A 13,902-nucleotide genomic window follows, 5' to 3' on the forward strand; every position below is an offset into this window, starting at 1 on the left:
ATCTCCCCGCCATGCGCCACTCCGGCCGCGGCGGCCACCCTGGGTCCTGTCCATCTCCGGCAAGCCGGCCCTTCTCCTGCCGCCCTCCCCCACTTCTCCCCGTCCCCTGTTCGCACCATGGCGGAGAGCCCGTGGTCGGTGACCTCGTCCTTCCAGGGAGAGCGGCCGGTGGTTTCGGAGCTGGGGATCTCGTCGGCCTTTGAGGGGTCGGAGGCGGCGGTGGCGCCGGCCGCTTCGGCCGCAGCAGGTGATGAGGTGGGTTCGTCGCGGCGGATCTCACAGTGGCAGGAGGCCCCTGCTTCCAAGAAGACCATGTGGCGGCGTCGGCTAGAGGAGGGACGGCGGGTGCCCGTCCAGCTCCGCTCGTCGCCACCTCGCAAGGAGGTCTCGCCGGAGATGCGTGACAAGTGCTTTTTGTGCCTTGCGAAAGGGCACTTCTTGAAGGACTGCACCAATGACGTCATCTGCCTCCGGTGTGGTCTGTCGGGTCATGTCGCGTCGTAGTGCAAGCGCCCACGCAATCCTTCTCTGGCCGAGGAGCTCAGGCGGGAGGCTGCGGCCAAGGTCGCGCGCCGGTCAGAGAAAGAGGGCGCGTCTTCGGGCCCCCGTGCGGCTGGTGGGGAGGTGCTGCCGAGGCGGCTTCCTCCACCTTCGCCCCCTTTGTCGCGTCCTGCTCAGGAGGTTCCGGCGTGGCCCCATCTTGCTCCGCCGCACCTGGAGCTGGATTCGGACTCGGAGATCGGGCCAGGTGAGCTGTGTGTGGTCAGGAGGACCCGTGCGATGGATGAGTTGGAGGGGAGGCTCCAGCAGGCCATGGTGGTGTACGTGGGTGGTGACAGGGAGGCGGTCTCGCCGGCATTAGTGCTGGAGGCGCTGCATTCCAGGATGGGCATTCCGCCGGACAGGGTATCGGTGCATCGGTTCAGGCCGAAGGATTTCCTCGTGGTCTTCACGAGGAGGGAGGATCGGAACAGGATGGGGCTCCGCCCGGTGCTAGAATTCAGGGGGACATCGGCTGTCATTTAGGTAGTGGATAAGACAGACGCAAGCCGTATTCGCTGCCATGAAATTCAAGGTGGGATTGGAGTTGGAAGGCATTCCCCCACATGCCTGGCAGCTAGATGTGGTGGAGAGCTTGCTGGGCGGGCCTTGCATCATCGAGGCTGTGGCACCGGAGACCTCATCGCGGGCAGACATGTTGTCGTTCAAACTTATGGCATGGACGACGGAGCTGGAGAAGATCCCGTCTCGCCGGTGGCTTGTGGTGTCGGAACCGTCTGAGCAGCGGGAGTTGTTCGAGCCGAAGACGTTGCAGCACAAAGTTCTCATCCACCTGGACTCGGTGACAATGTTTCCGAAGGGAAGGAGCCATGGTTTCTGGGGGCCTCGTCGAACAGTGGGCAGAGTGGGCTGTCGGACTCAGAGATGGACATGGTCGGTGGACCGAGTACTCACAAGCTGGACTGGCAGTTTGGAGTTTGTGATCAGAGAGGTGCCGCTGCAGGCGGTGGAGGTGGCGCGCCGGAGGGCAGCCAGCACGCCGGTGGATCGACCGAAGTTGGTGCGGGTGGGGACTGGCGGATTCCCCCGATGGGTCCACTGCATCGGGTGGGGAGCCGCAGGCCCGGAGTGCCTATTCAGGATAGGCTGACGACCCGTCTCTCCACTTTTGATTGGCTGGGCGGAGCGGAGCGGCATGTGGGGGAGGCGGAGCGGTTGGAGGCTCAAATTTCAAATCTGCTATGCGCCTCTAGCAATGCAGTGGTGGATGTGGTGCCATGCGGCCCCCCTGCATGTGGCGCTACGCGTCAAGAGACTGCACCAATCGTGACGAAGCAGATGGTGGCGAAGGTGTTCACATCAGAGCATCCGCAAGATAAGGCGAAGGGTGGGGCCACTGGCCTAGACCAGGATCCGAGTCAGGTGGTGCTTGGGCCCGTGGACGTCAATCTCGAGGTCGGGCGTCGGGACCCGGAGGAAGAGCACGTATTGGCTGGTAGGTTGGAGGATCGACAGTTGGTGGTGGGGTCGACTGATACGTCTCCGACGTATCTATAATTTTTGATTGTTCCATGCTATTATATTATCTGTTTTGGATGTTTAATGGGCTTTAATATGCTCTTTTATATTATTTTTGGGACTAACCTATTAACCAGAGGCCCAGTGCTAGTTTATGTTTTTTTGCCTATTTTAGAGTTGACAGAAAAGGAATACCAAACGGAGTCCAAATGAAATTAAACCTTCACGATGATCTTTATTGGACCGAAAGCAATCCAGAAGACTTGGAGTCGAAGTCTGGAACTCCACGAGGCGGTCATGAGGCAGGAGGGTGCGCCCAGGGGGGTAGGCGCGCCCCTACCCTCATGGGCCCCTCGTAGCTCCACCGACGTACTTCTTTCGCCTATATATACTCTTATACCCTAGATCGATCGCAGAGAGCCACGAAACCACTTTTCCACCGCCGCAACCTTCTGTACCCGTGAGATCCCTGGGCCCTTTTCCGGCGATCTGCGGGAGGGAGAATCAATCATGAAGGGCTTCTACATCAACACCTTAGCCTCTCCGATGAAGCGTGAGTAGTTTACCATAGACCTTCAGGTCCATAGTTATTAGCTAGATGGCTTCTTCTCTCTCTTTGATTCTCAATACAAAGTTCTCGTCGATGTTCTTGGAGATCTATTCGATGTAATACTCTTTTGCGGTGTGTTTGCCAAGATCTGATGAATTGTGGATTTATGAACAAGATTATCTATGAATATTATTTGGTTCTTCTCTGAATTCTTATATGCATGATTTGATATCTTTGCAAGTCTCTTCGAATTATCGGTTTAGTTTGGCCTACTAGATTGATCTTTCTTGCAATAGGAGAAGTGCTTAGCTTTGGGTTCAATCTTGCGGTGTCCTTTCCCAGTGATAGTAGGGGCAGGAAGGCACATATTGTATTGTTGCCATCGAGGATAAAAAGATGGGGTTTATATCATTTTGCTTGAGTTTATCCCTCTACATCATGTCATCTTGCTTAAAGCGTTACTATGTTCTTATGAACTTAATACTCTAGATGCATGCTGGATAGCGGTCGATGTGTGGACTAATAGTAGTAGACGCAGAATCGTTTTGATCTACTTGACACAGATGTGATGCCTATATTCAGGATCATTGCCTTAGATATCTTCATAACTATGCACTTTCCTATCAATTGCTCGACAGTAATTTGTGCACCCACCGTAATACAAGCTATCTTGAGAGAAGCCACTAGTGAAACCTATGGCCCCCGGGTCTCTTTCTTATCATATTGCATCTCTTTTATTTACATCGCATCTCGTTTACTATTTTGCAATCTTTACTTTCCAATCTATACAACAAAAATACCAAAAATATTTACTTTACTATCTTTATTAGATCTCACTTTTGCGAGTGACCGTGAAGGGATTGACAACCCCTTTATCGCATTGGTTGCAAGGTTCTTAATTGTTTGTGCAGGTACTAGGTGAGTTGTGCGTTGTCTCCTACTGGATTGATACCTTGGTTCTCAAAACTAAGGAAAAAACGTACGCTACTTTGCTGCATCACCCTTTCCTCTTCAAGGGAAAACCAACGCATGCTCAAGAGGTAGCAAGAAGGATTTATGGCGCCGTTGCCGGGGAGATCTACGCCAAGTCAAGACATACCAAGTACACATCATAAACTCTCATCTGTTGCATTACATTATTCGCCATTCGCCTCTCGTTTTCCTCTTCCCCACTTCTAAAACGATTTTTGAAAACCTTCGCCTTTTCTTTGCCTCTCTTTCGTTCGTCTTTTTCGTTTGCCCTTATGTCTTACTTGGATTGTTTGCTCGGTATAATTGTGTGTTTATTGCAAATCAGAACCAAAACTTATGGATCCTCATCCACTTGCTAATCTTTTAAGAGATCCAATTATGTCGAACCAATTGCTAGTGAGTTGAGTACATTAGATTATCTTTATGAAGTTTTGCTTGAAATCCGTGAATCTAAAAATTGTGATGAAGTGATTTATGAAGTGATTGACGATAGATCTTTGAATAAAAAGCATGATTGCCATGATGTTATTATAAATTCTAAATATCAATTGTGCTAATAATATGCAAAACCCTAAGCTTGGGGATGCTAATTTTGCTATGTCTACTACTTGTTGCAATGATCATGATTGGGGTGATTCTTCTTATAATCTTAAAAGTTTATTTAAGCCCCATGATGAGTATGAGATTGATAATAATGTTTGCAATAATATTGAAAGTGGGTTTGGAAGAGTGTCAACTTTAGATCCCACATATTTGGATAATGTTCAATGTTATGAAGTTTTTGATAAAAGTGGGTACGGAGAGGTCATGACTTTATTTTATGATAATCCCACTATTTTGGAAGAGTGTCAACTTTGCATCCATGTGGGTCATGAAGAGAAAATTTATGTGATAGCTATATTGTTGAATTTGATTATGATCCTACATGTAATTATTATTAGAGAGGAAAATATGGTTGTAGAAATTTTCGTGTCACTAAATTACCTCCCTTATGTTGAGATTGCTATTGTTTCTTTATCCTTCCTTGCATATGCTAGTTTTTGCTTGTCTTGATAATTTGTTTGCTTATATAATGCCTATGCATAGGAAGTATGTTAGACTTAGATGTGATTTTCATATGCTTCATGATGCTCCCTTCGTGTTTCAATTGCTATCTTTCATGTGAGCATCATTAAAATTATAGATGCCTAGCTTAATGGCTTTAAAGAATAGCGCTTGTTCGGAGGCAACCCAATTTTATTTTTGTTCTTTGCTTTTTGATCCTGTTTAGTAATAAATAATTCATCTAGCTTATGTTATGATTGTGTTTTTTATGTTTTAGTTAGTGTTTGTGCCAAGTAAAGCCTTTAGGATCTTCTTGGGTGCTAGTTGTTTGATCTTGCTGTAAAAAACAGAAACTTTTACGCTCATGAAATTATTTTTTTGTTTTTTACCAGAGAGCGATAAAATACCTACTACACTTGCAGTAGATAAATATACAAATTGCTCAGGCCGCCCTATTTTTCAGATATTTTGGAGTTACAGAAGTATTCGAAACCTCCAGATTGCTACAGACTGTTCTGTTTTTGACGGATTCTGTTTTTCGCGTGTTGTTTGCTTATTTTGATGAATCTATGAGTAGTATCGGGTGGTATGAACCATAGAGAAGTTAGAATACAATAGGTTTAACACCAATATAAATAAATAATGAGTTCATTACAGTATCTTAAAGTGGTGGTTTATTTTCTTATACTAACGGGGCTCATGAGATTTTTTGTTGAAGTTTTGTGTTGTGAAGTTTTCAAGTTTTTGGGTAAAGATTTGATGGATTTTCGAGTAAGGAGTGGCAAGAGCCAAAGCTTGGGGATGCCCAAGGCACCCCAAGGTAAAATTCAAGTACAACCAAAAGCCTAAGCTAGGGTCTTTGCCTTTTAGTTTACCATAATCATCCTTACTGTACACACCTTTTGGGAGAGACACGCATGAATTGGAATTTATTAGAATACTCTGTGTGCTTCACTTATATCTTTTGAGCTAGATAATTTTGCTCTAGTGCTTCACTTATATCTTTTTAGAGCACAGTGGTGGTTTTATTTTATAGAAATTATTGATCTCTCATGCTTCACTTATATTATTTTGAGAGTCTTTTAGAACAACATGGTAATTTTCTTTGTCTATAAAACTAGACCTTAATGGGCATCCAAGATGGGTATAATAAAAACTTTCATATAAAGTGCGTTGAATACTATGAGAAGTTTGAAGCTTGATGATTGTTTTGAGACACGAGGATGGTGATATTAGAGTCATGCTAGTTGAGTAGTTGTGAATTTGAGAAATACTTGTGTTGAGGTTTGCAAGTCCCATAGCATGCACGTATGGTAACCGTTGTGTAACAAATTTGAAGCATGATGTGTTTCTTTGATTGTCTTCCTTATGAGTGGCGGTCGGGGACGAGCGATGGTCTTTTCCTACCAATCTACCCCCCTAGGAGCATGCGCGTAGTGCTTGGTTTTGATGACTTGTAGAATTTTTGCAATAAGTATGTGAGTTCTTTATGACTAATGTTGAGTCCATGGATTATGCGCACTCTCACCCTTTCATCTTTGCTAGCCTCTTCGGTACCGTGCATTGCCCTTTCTCACATTGAGAGTTGGCGCAAACTTCGCCGGTGCATCCAAACCCCGTGATATGATACACTCTTTCACACATCAACCTCCTTATATCTTCCTCAAAACAGCCACCATACCTACCTATTATGGCATTTCCATAGTCATTCTGAGATATATTGCCATGCAAGTTTCCACCATTCCGTTTATTATGACACACTCCATCATTGTCATATTGCCTTGCATGATCATGTAGTTGACATCGTATTTGTGGCAAAGCCACCATTCATAATTTTTCATACATGTCACTCTTGATTCCATTGCACATCCTGGTACACCGCCGGAGGCACTCATATAGAGTCATATTTTGTTCTAAGTATCGATTGTAATCCTTGAGTTGTAAATAAATATAAGTGTGATGATCATCATTATTAGAGCATTGTCCCGTGTGAGGAAATACAAAAAAGGCCAAAGAAGCCAATGGAAAAAAGGGAGGCCAAAGAAGCCAAACAAACAAGGGAGAGAAAAAGAGAGAAGGGACAAATGCTACTATCATTTTCTCACACTTGCACTTCAAAGTAGCACCATGATCTTCATGATAGAGAGTCTCTTATTTTGTCACTTTCATATACTAGTGGGAATTTTTGTTACAGAACTTGGCTTGTATATTCCAATAATGGGCTTCCTCAAAATGCCCTAGGTCTCTGTGAGCAAGCAAGTTGGATGCACACCCACTTAGTTTCTTTTGTTGAGCTTTCATACATTTATAGCTCCAGTACATCCGTTGCATGGCTATCCCTACTCACTCACATTGATATCTATTGATGGGCATCTCCATAGCCCATTAATACGCCTAGTTGATGTGAGACCATCTTCCTCCTTTTTGTCTTCTCCACAACCACCATTCTATTCCACTTATAGTGCTATGTCCATGGCTCACGCTCATGTATTGCGTGAAAGTTGAAAAAGTTTGAGAATACTAAAGTATGAAACAATTGCTTGGCTTGTCATCGGGGTTGTGCATGATCTGAATATTTTGTGTGACGAAGATGGAGCATAGCCAAACTATATGATTTTGTAGGGATGAACTTTCTTTGGCCATGTTATTTTAAGAAGACATGATTACTTTGTTAGTATGCTTGAAGTATTATTATTTTTATGTCAATATTAAACTTTTGTCTTGAATCTTTCGGATCTGAACATTCATGCCACATTAAAGAAAATTACATTGATAGTTATGTTAGGTAGCATTCCACATCAAAAAATCTGTTTTTATCATTTACCTACTTGAGGATGAGCAGGAATTAAGCTTGGGGATGCTTGATACGTCTCCAATGTATCTATAAGTTTTTATTGTTCCATGCTATTATATTATATGTTTTGGATGTTTAATGGGCTTTAATATGCTCTTTTATATTATTTTGGGACTAACCTATTAACCGGAGGCCCAGTGCCAGTTTCTGTTTTTTGCCCATGTTAGAGTTTCACAGAAAAGGAATACCAAACGGAGTCCAAACGGAATGAAACCTTCGCGATGATCTTTCTTGGACCGAAAGCAACCCAGAAGACTTGGAGTCGAAGTCTGGAACTCCACGAGGCGACTACGAGGCAGGAGGGTGCACCCAGGCGGCAGGCGCTCCCCCACCCTCGTGGGCCCCTCGTTGCTCCACCGATGTACTTCTTTCACCTATATATACTCTTATACCCTAGATCGATCGGAGAGAGCCACGAAACCACTTTTCCACCGCCGCAACCTTCTGTACCCATGAGATCCCATCTTGGGGCCATTTCCGGTGATCTGCCGGAGGGGGAATCAATCACGGAGGGCTTCTACATCAACACCATAGAGATAACCCACAAGTATAGGGGATCGCAACAATTTTCGAGGGTAGAGTATTCAACCCAAATTTATTGATTCGACACAAGGGGAGCCAAAGAATATTCTCAAGTATTAGCAGGTGAGTTGTCAATTCAACCACACCTAGAAACTTAATATCTGCAGCAAAGTATTTAGTAGAAAAGTAATATGATAGTAGTGGTAACGGTAGCAAAAGATAATGATAGTAAAAGTAATGTTGTTGGTATTTTGTAGTGATGATAGCAATAGCAACGGAAAAGTAAATAAGTGAAGAAAAATATGTGGAAAGCTCGTAGGCAATGGATCAGTGATGGAGAATTATGCCGGATGCGTTTCATCACGTAACAATCACAACATAGGGTGACACAGAACTAGCTCTAGTTCATCAATGTAATGTAGGCATGTATTCCGAATATAGTCATACGTGCTTATGGAAAAGAACTTGCATGACATCTTTTGTCCTACCGTCCCGTGGCAGCGGGGTCCTTATGGAAACTAAGGGATATTAAGGCCTCCTTTTAATAGAGTACCGGAACAAAGCATGAGCACATAGTGAATACATGAACTCCTCAAACTACGGTCATCACCGGTAAGTATCCCGATTATTGTCACTTCGGGGTTAAAGGATCATAACACATAATAGGTGACTATAGACTTGCAAGATAGGATCAAGAACTCTCATATATTGATGAAAACATAATAGGTTCAGATCTGAAATCATGGCACTCGGGCCCTAGTGAAAAGCATTAACCATAGCAAAGTCATAGCAACATCAATCTCAGAACATAGTGGATACTAGGGATCAAACCCTAACAAAACTAACTCGATTACATGATATATCCCATCCAACCCATCACCGTCCAGCAACCCTACGATGGAATTACTCATGCACGGCGGTGAGCATCATGAAATTGGTGATGGCGGATGGTTGACGATGACGATGGCGATGAATTCCCCTCTCCGGAGCCCCGGACGGACTCCATATCAGCCCTCCCGAGAGGTTTTAGGGCTTGGCAGCGGCTCCATATCATAAAACGCGATGATTTCTTCTCTCTGAATTTTTTCTCCCAGAAAGCAAATATATAGAGTTGGTCTTGAGGTCGGAGGAGCTCCAGGGGGCCCATGAGGTAGGGGAGCGCGCCCTAGGGGGGCAGGCGCGCCCCCACCCTCGTGGACAGGTGGTGGCCCCCCCGGCCTTCATCTTTTGCAAGGATTTTTTATATTTTCTGAAAAGGTGTTCTGTGAAGTTTCAGGTCATTCCGAGAACTTTTGTTTCTGCACATAAATAACACCATAGCAATTCTGCTGAAAATAGCGTCAGTCCGGGTTAGTTCCATTCAAATCATGCAAGTTAGATTCCAAAACAAGGGCAAAAGTGTTTGGAAAAGTAGATACGACGGAGACATATCAACTCCCCCAAGCTTAAACCTTTGCTTGTCCTCAAGCAATTCAGTTGACAAACTGAAAGTGATAAATAAAAACTTTTACAAACTCTGTTTGCTCTTGTTGTCTAAATATGTAAAGCCAACATTCAAGTTTTCAGCAAAGATTATGAACTAACCATATTCACAATAACGCACAGGTCTCATGTTTACTCATATCAATGGCATAATCAACTAGCGAGCAATAATAAATCTCGGATGCCAACACTTTCTCAAAACAATCATAATATGATATAACAAGATGGTATCTCGCTAGCCCTTTCTGAGACCGCAAAACATAAATGCAGAGCACCTTTAAAGATCAAGGACTGACTAGACATTGTAATTCATGGTAAAAGAGATCCAGTCAAGTCATACTCAATGTAAACTAACAATAATGAATGCAAATGACAGCAGTGCTCTCCAACTAGTGCTTTTTAATAAGAGGATGATGACTCAACATAAAAGTAAATAGATAAGCCCTTCGTAGAGGGAAGCAGGGATTTGTAGAGGTGCCAGAGCTCGGTTTTGAAATGGAGGTGAATAATATTTTGAGCGGTATACTTTCATTGTCAACATAACAACCAAGAGATGGCGATATCTTCCATGCTACACACATTATAGGCGGTTCCCAAACAGAATGGTAAAGTTTATACTCCCCCTTCCACCAACAAGCATCAATCCATGGCTTGCTCGAAACAACGAGTGCCTCCAACTAACAAGAGTCCCAGGGGGAGTTTTGTTTGCAGTTATTTTGATTTAGTTTGCATAAAGCATGAGACTGGGCATCCCGGTGACCAGCCACTCTCTCGTGAGTGAGGAGCGGAGTCCACTCTTCTTGAGAATAACCTGCCTAACATGGAAGATACGGACAGCCCTAGTTGATACATGAGCTATTCGAGCATACAAAACAGGATATTTATTTGAAGGTTTAGAGTTTGGCACATACAAATTTACTTGGAACGGCAGGTAGATACCGTATATAGGTAGGTATGGTGGACTCATGTGGAATAACTTTGGGGTTTATGGAGTTGGATGCACAAGCAGTATTCCTGCTTAGTACAGGTGAAGGCTAGCAAAAGACTGGGAAGCGACCAGCTAGAGAGCGACAACAGTCATGAACATGCATTAAAATTAATGAACATCGAATGCAAGCATGAGTAGGATATAATCCACCATGAACATAAATATCGTGAAGGCTATGTTGATTTTATTTCAACTACATGCGTGAACATGTGCCAAGTCAAGTCACTTAAATCGTTTAGAGGAGGATACCACCCTGTCACACCACATCATAACCATTTTAATAGCATGTTGGCACGCAAGGTAGACCATTATAACTCATAGCTAATCAAGAATGGCACAAGAAACTATGATCTCTAGTTGTCATTGCAAACATGTTTATACATAATAGGCTCAATCAGGAACGATGAACTAATCATATTTACAAAAACAAAAGAGGTCGAGTTCATACCAGCTTTTCTCATCTCAGTCAGTCCATCATATATCGTCATAATTGCCTTTCACTTGCACAACCGAATGATGTGAATAATAATAGTGCGAGTGCATTGGACTAAGCTAGAATCTGCAAGCATTCAATAAACAGGAGAGGACAAGGCAATATGGGCTCTTTTGTCAGATCAAGAATTATGCATATAAGAGCCACTTCAACAATTTAATCATGGTCTTCTCCTATCGACCCCCAAAGAAAAGAAAGGAAATAAAACTATTTACACGGGAAAGCTCCCAACAAGCAAAAGAAGAACAGGAAATCTTTTTGGGTTTTCTTTTTAATTACTACTACAAGCATGGAAAGTAAACTAATTAAAAGCTATAGCTATTTTTTTTGGTTTTTCTTAAGGTTTATTAAACACACAAGAAGAAAGCATAAAAAGGAAAATAAACTAGCATGGATGATACAATGAAAAAGTATGAGCACCGACATCTAGCAATGAGTGTGTGAACATAAATATAATGTCGGTGGAAAATACGTAGTCCCCCAAGCTTAGGCTTTTGGCCTAAGTTGGTCTATGGCCACGGCTGGCCTGGCGGATATCCATAATAGTAGTTGGGATCGTACTGCGATGAAGAAGACTCTGACTGCCACTAGTTGGCAATCATCTCCAGATCCCAATGGTAATTAGACTATCGTGGAGGATCAACTTGTGGTTCCGACTCTGGCTCTATGGCTGGTGCAGGGTTCCGGTAGGCGTGAATGTCTTCCGGCGAGACGAGGTACTGGCCTGCAGATAAATCAAACAAGGAAGGAGCAGACAAGGTAATAGTCCCCGGATGATGTTTATCAAAGAACAATTTGTATTTAAGCTCCCCTTCCCTATTCTTCATATTTAAATTTCAGGGCATTTGGAGAACTTTTATTTTCAGGGTATTTTTATATTGCACGGATAAATCAGATAACAGACAGAAGAATACTATTTTTATTTTATTTAATATAAATAATCGGAAAGTAAAAGTGGGATACAGAAGGTTGTGCCTTCTAGTTTCATCCATCTCATGCTCATCAAAAGGAATCTACTAATAAGGTTGATCAAGTCTTGTTAACGAACTCATTCCGAATAACATGGAACCGGAGAAATTTCGAATAACACTATGTTACCTCAACGGGGATATGCACATCCCCAATAATAAGAATATCATATTTCTTCTTGACAGTAGGAAGAGGAAATTCAAAACCTCCAAATATAATCGATGGAATTTTTCCAATAGAATTGATACTGTGGACTTGAGGTTGTTTCCTCGGAAAGTGTACCGTATGCTCATTACCATTAACATGAAAAGTGACATTGCCTTTAGTGCAATCAATAATAGCCCCTGCAGTATTCAAAAAGGGTCTTCCAAGAATAATAGACATACTATCGTCCTCGGGAATATCAAGAATAACAAAGTCCGTTAAAATAGTAACATTTGCAACTACAACAGGCACATCCTCACAAATACCGACAGGTATATCAGTTGATTTATCAGCCATTTGCAAAGATATTTCAGTAGGTGTCAACTTATTCAAATCAAGTCTACAATATAAAGAGAGAGGCATAACACTAACACTGGCTCCAAGATCACATAAAGCAGTTTTAACATAGTTTCCTTTAATGGAGCATGGTGTAGTGGGTACTCCTGGATCTCCGAGTTTCTTTGGTATTCCACCCTCAAAAGTATAATTAGCAAGCATGGTGGAAATTTCAGCTTCCGGTATCTTTCCTTTATTTGTAACAATATCTTTCATATACTTAGCATAAGGATTCATTTTGAGCATATTAGTTAATCGCATACGCAAAAAGATAGGTCTAATCATTTCAGCAAAGCGCTCAAAATCCTCATCATCATTTTTCTTGGATGGTTTGGGAGGAAAAGGCATGGGTTTCTGAACCCATGGTTCTCTTTCCTTACCGTGTTTCCTAGCAACAAAGTCTTTCTTATCATAACGTTGATTCTTTGATTGTGGGTTATCAAGATCAACAATAGGTTCTATTTCTATATCATTATCATTACTAGGTTGAGCATCATCATGAACATTATTATTAGCATTATCACTAGTTTCAGGTTCATTACCAGATTGTGTTTCAGCATCAGAGATAGAAATATCATTTGGATTCTCAGGTGTTCCAGTGATAGGTTTACTAGAAGCATGCAAAGTCCTATCATTTTTCTTTTTCTTCCTTTTATAAGGACTAGGTGCATCCACATTATTTCTCTGAGAATCTTGCTCAATTCTCTTAGGATGGCCTTTAGGATACAAAGGTTCCTGAGTCATTTTACCACCTCTAGTCATAACTCTGACAATGTTATCATTATTCTTACTATTCAATTCACTGAGCAAATCATTTTGAGCCTTAAGTACTTGTTCTACTTGAGTGGTAACCATAGAAGCATGTTTACTAATAAGTTTAAGTTCACCTTTAACATTAGCCATATAATCACCCAAGTGTTCAAGCATATTTGAATTGTATTTCAATTGTCTACCAAAATAAGCATTAAAATCTTCTTGCTTAGCCATAAATTTATCAAACTCATCTAAGCATGGGCTAGCAAATTTAGTAAATGGGATTTCAGCTTTATCATATCTATAGAGATAATTTACCTTTACTACCTGTGTCGCGTTATCAAGACCATGAGTTTATTCAATAGGTAATGAATTAAGATCATATGTTTCTTCAACAGGTGGTAAATTAAGAACATGTATTTCTTCAATAGGAGGTAAATTCTCAACATCTTCAGCTTTAATACCTTTTTCTTTCATAAATTTCTCTGCCTCTTGCATATCTTCAGGACTGAGAAATAGAATACCCCTTTTCTTCGGAGTTGGTTTAGGAATAGGCTCAGGGACTGGCTCAGGAGGTGTCCAATTATTTTCATTTGTTAGCATATTATTCAATAGAATTTCAGCTTCATCCGGTGTTCTTTCCCTGAAAACAGAACCAGCACACTTATCGAGGTAATCTCTGGAGGCATCGGTTAGTCCATTATAAAAGATATCAA

Source organism: Triticum aestivum, chromosome 3A (genome assembly GCF_018294505.1).
Source record: "Triticum aestivum cultivar Chinese Spring chromosome 3A, IWGSC CS RefSeq v2.1, whole genome shotgun sequence".
In the NCBI taxonomy this organism is placed as follows: Eukaryota; Viridiplantae; Streptophyta; class Magnoliopsida; order Poales; family Poaceae; genus Triticum; species Triticum aestivum.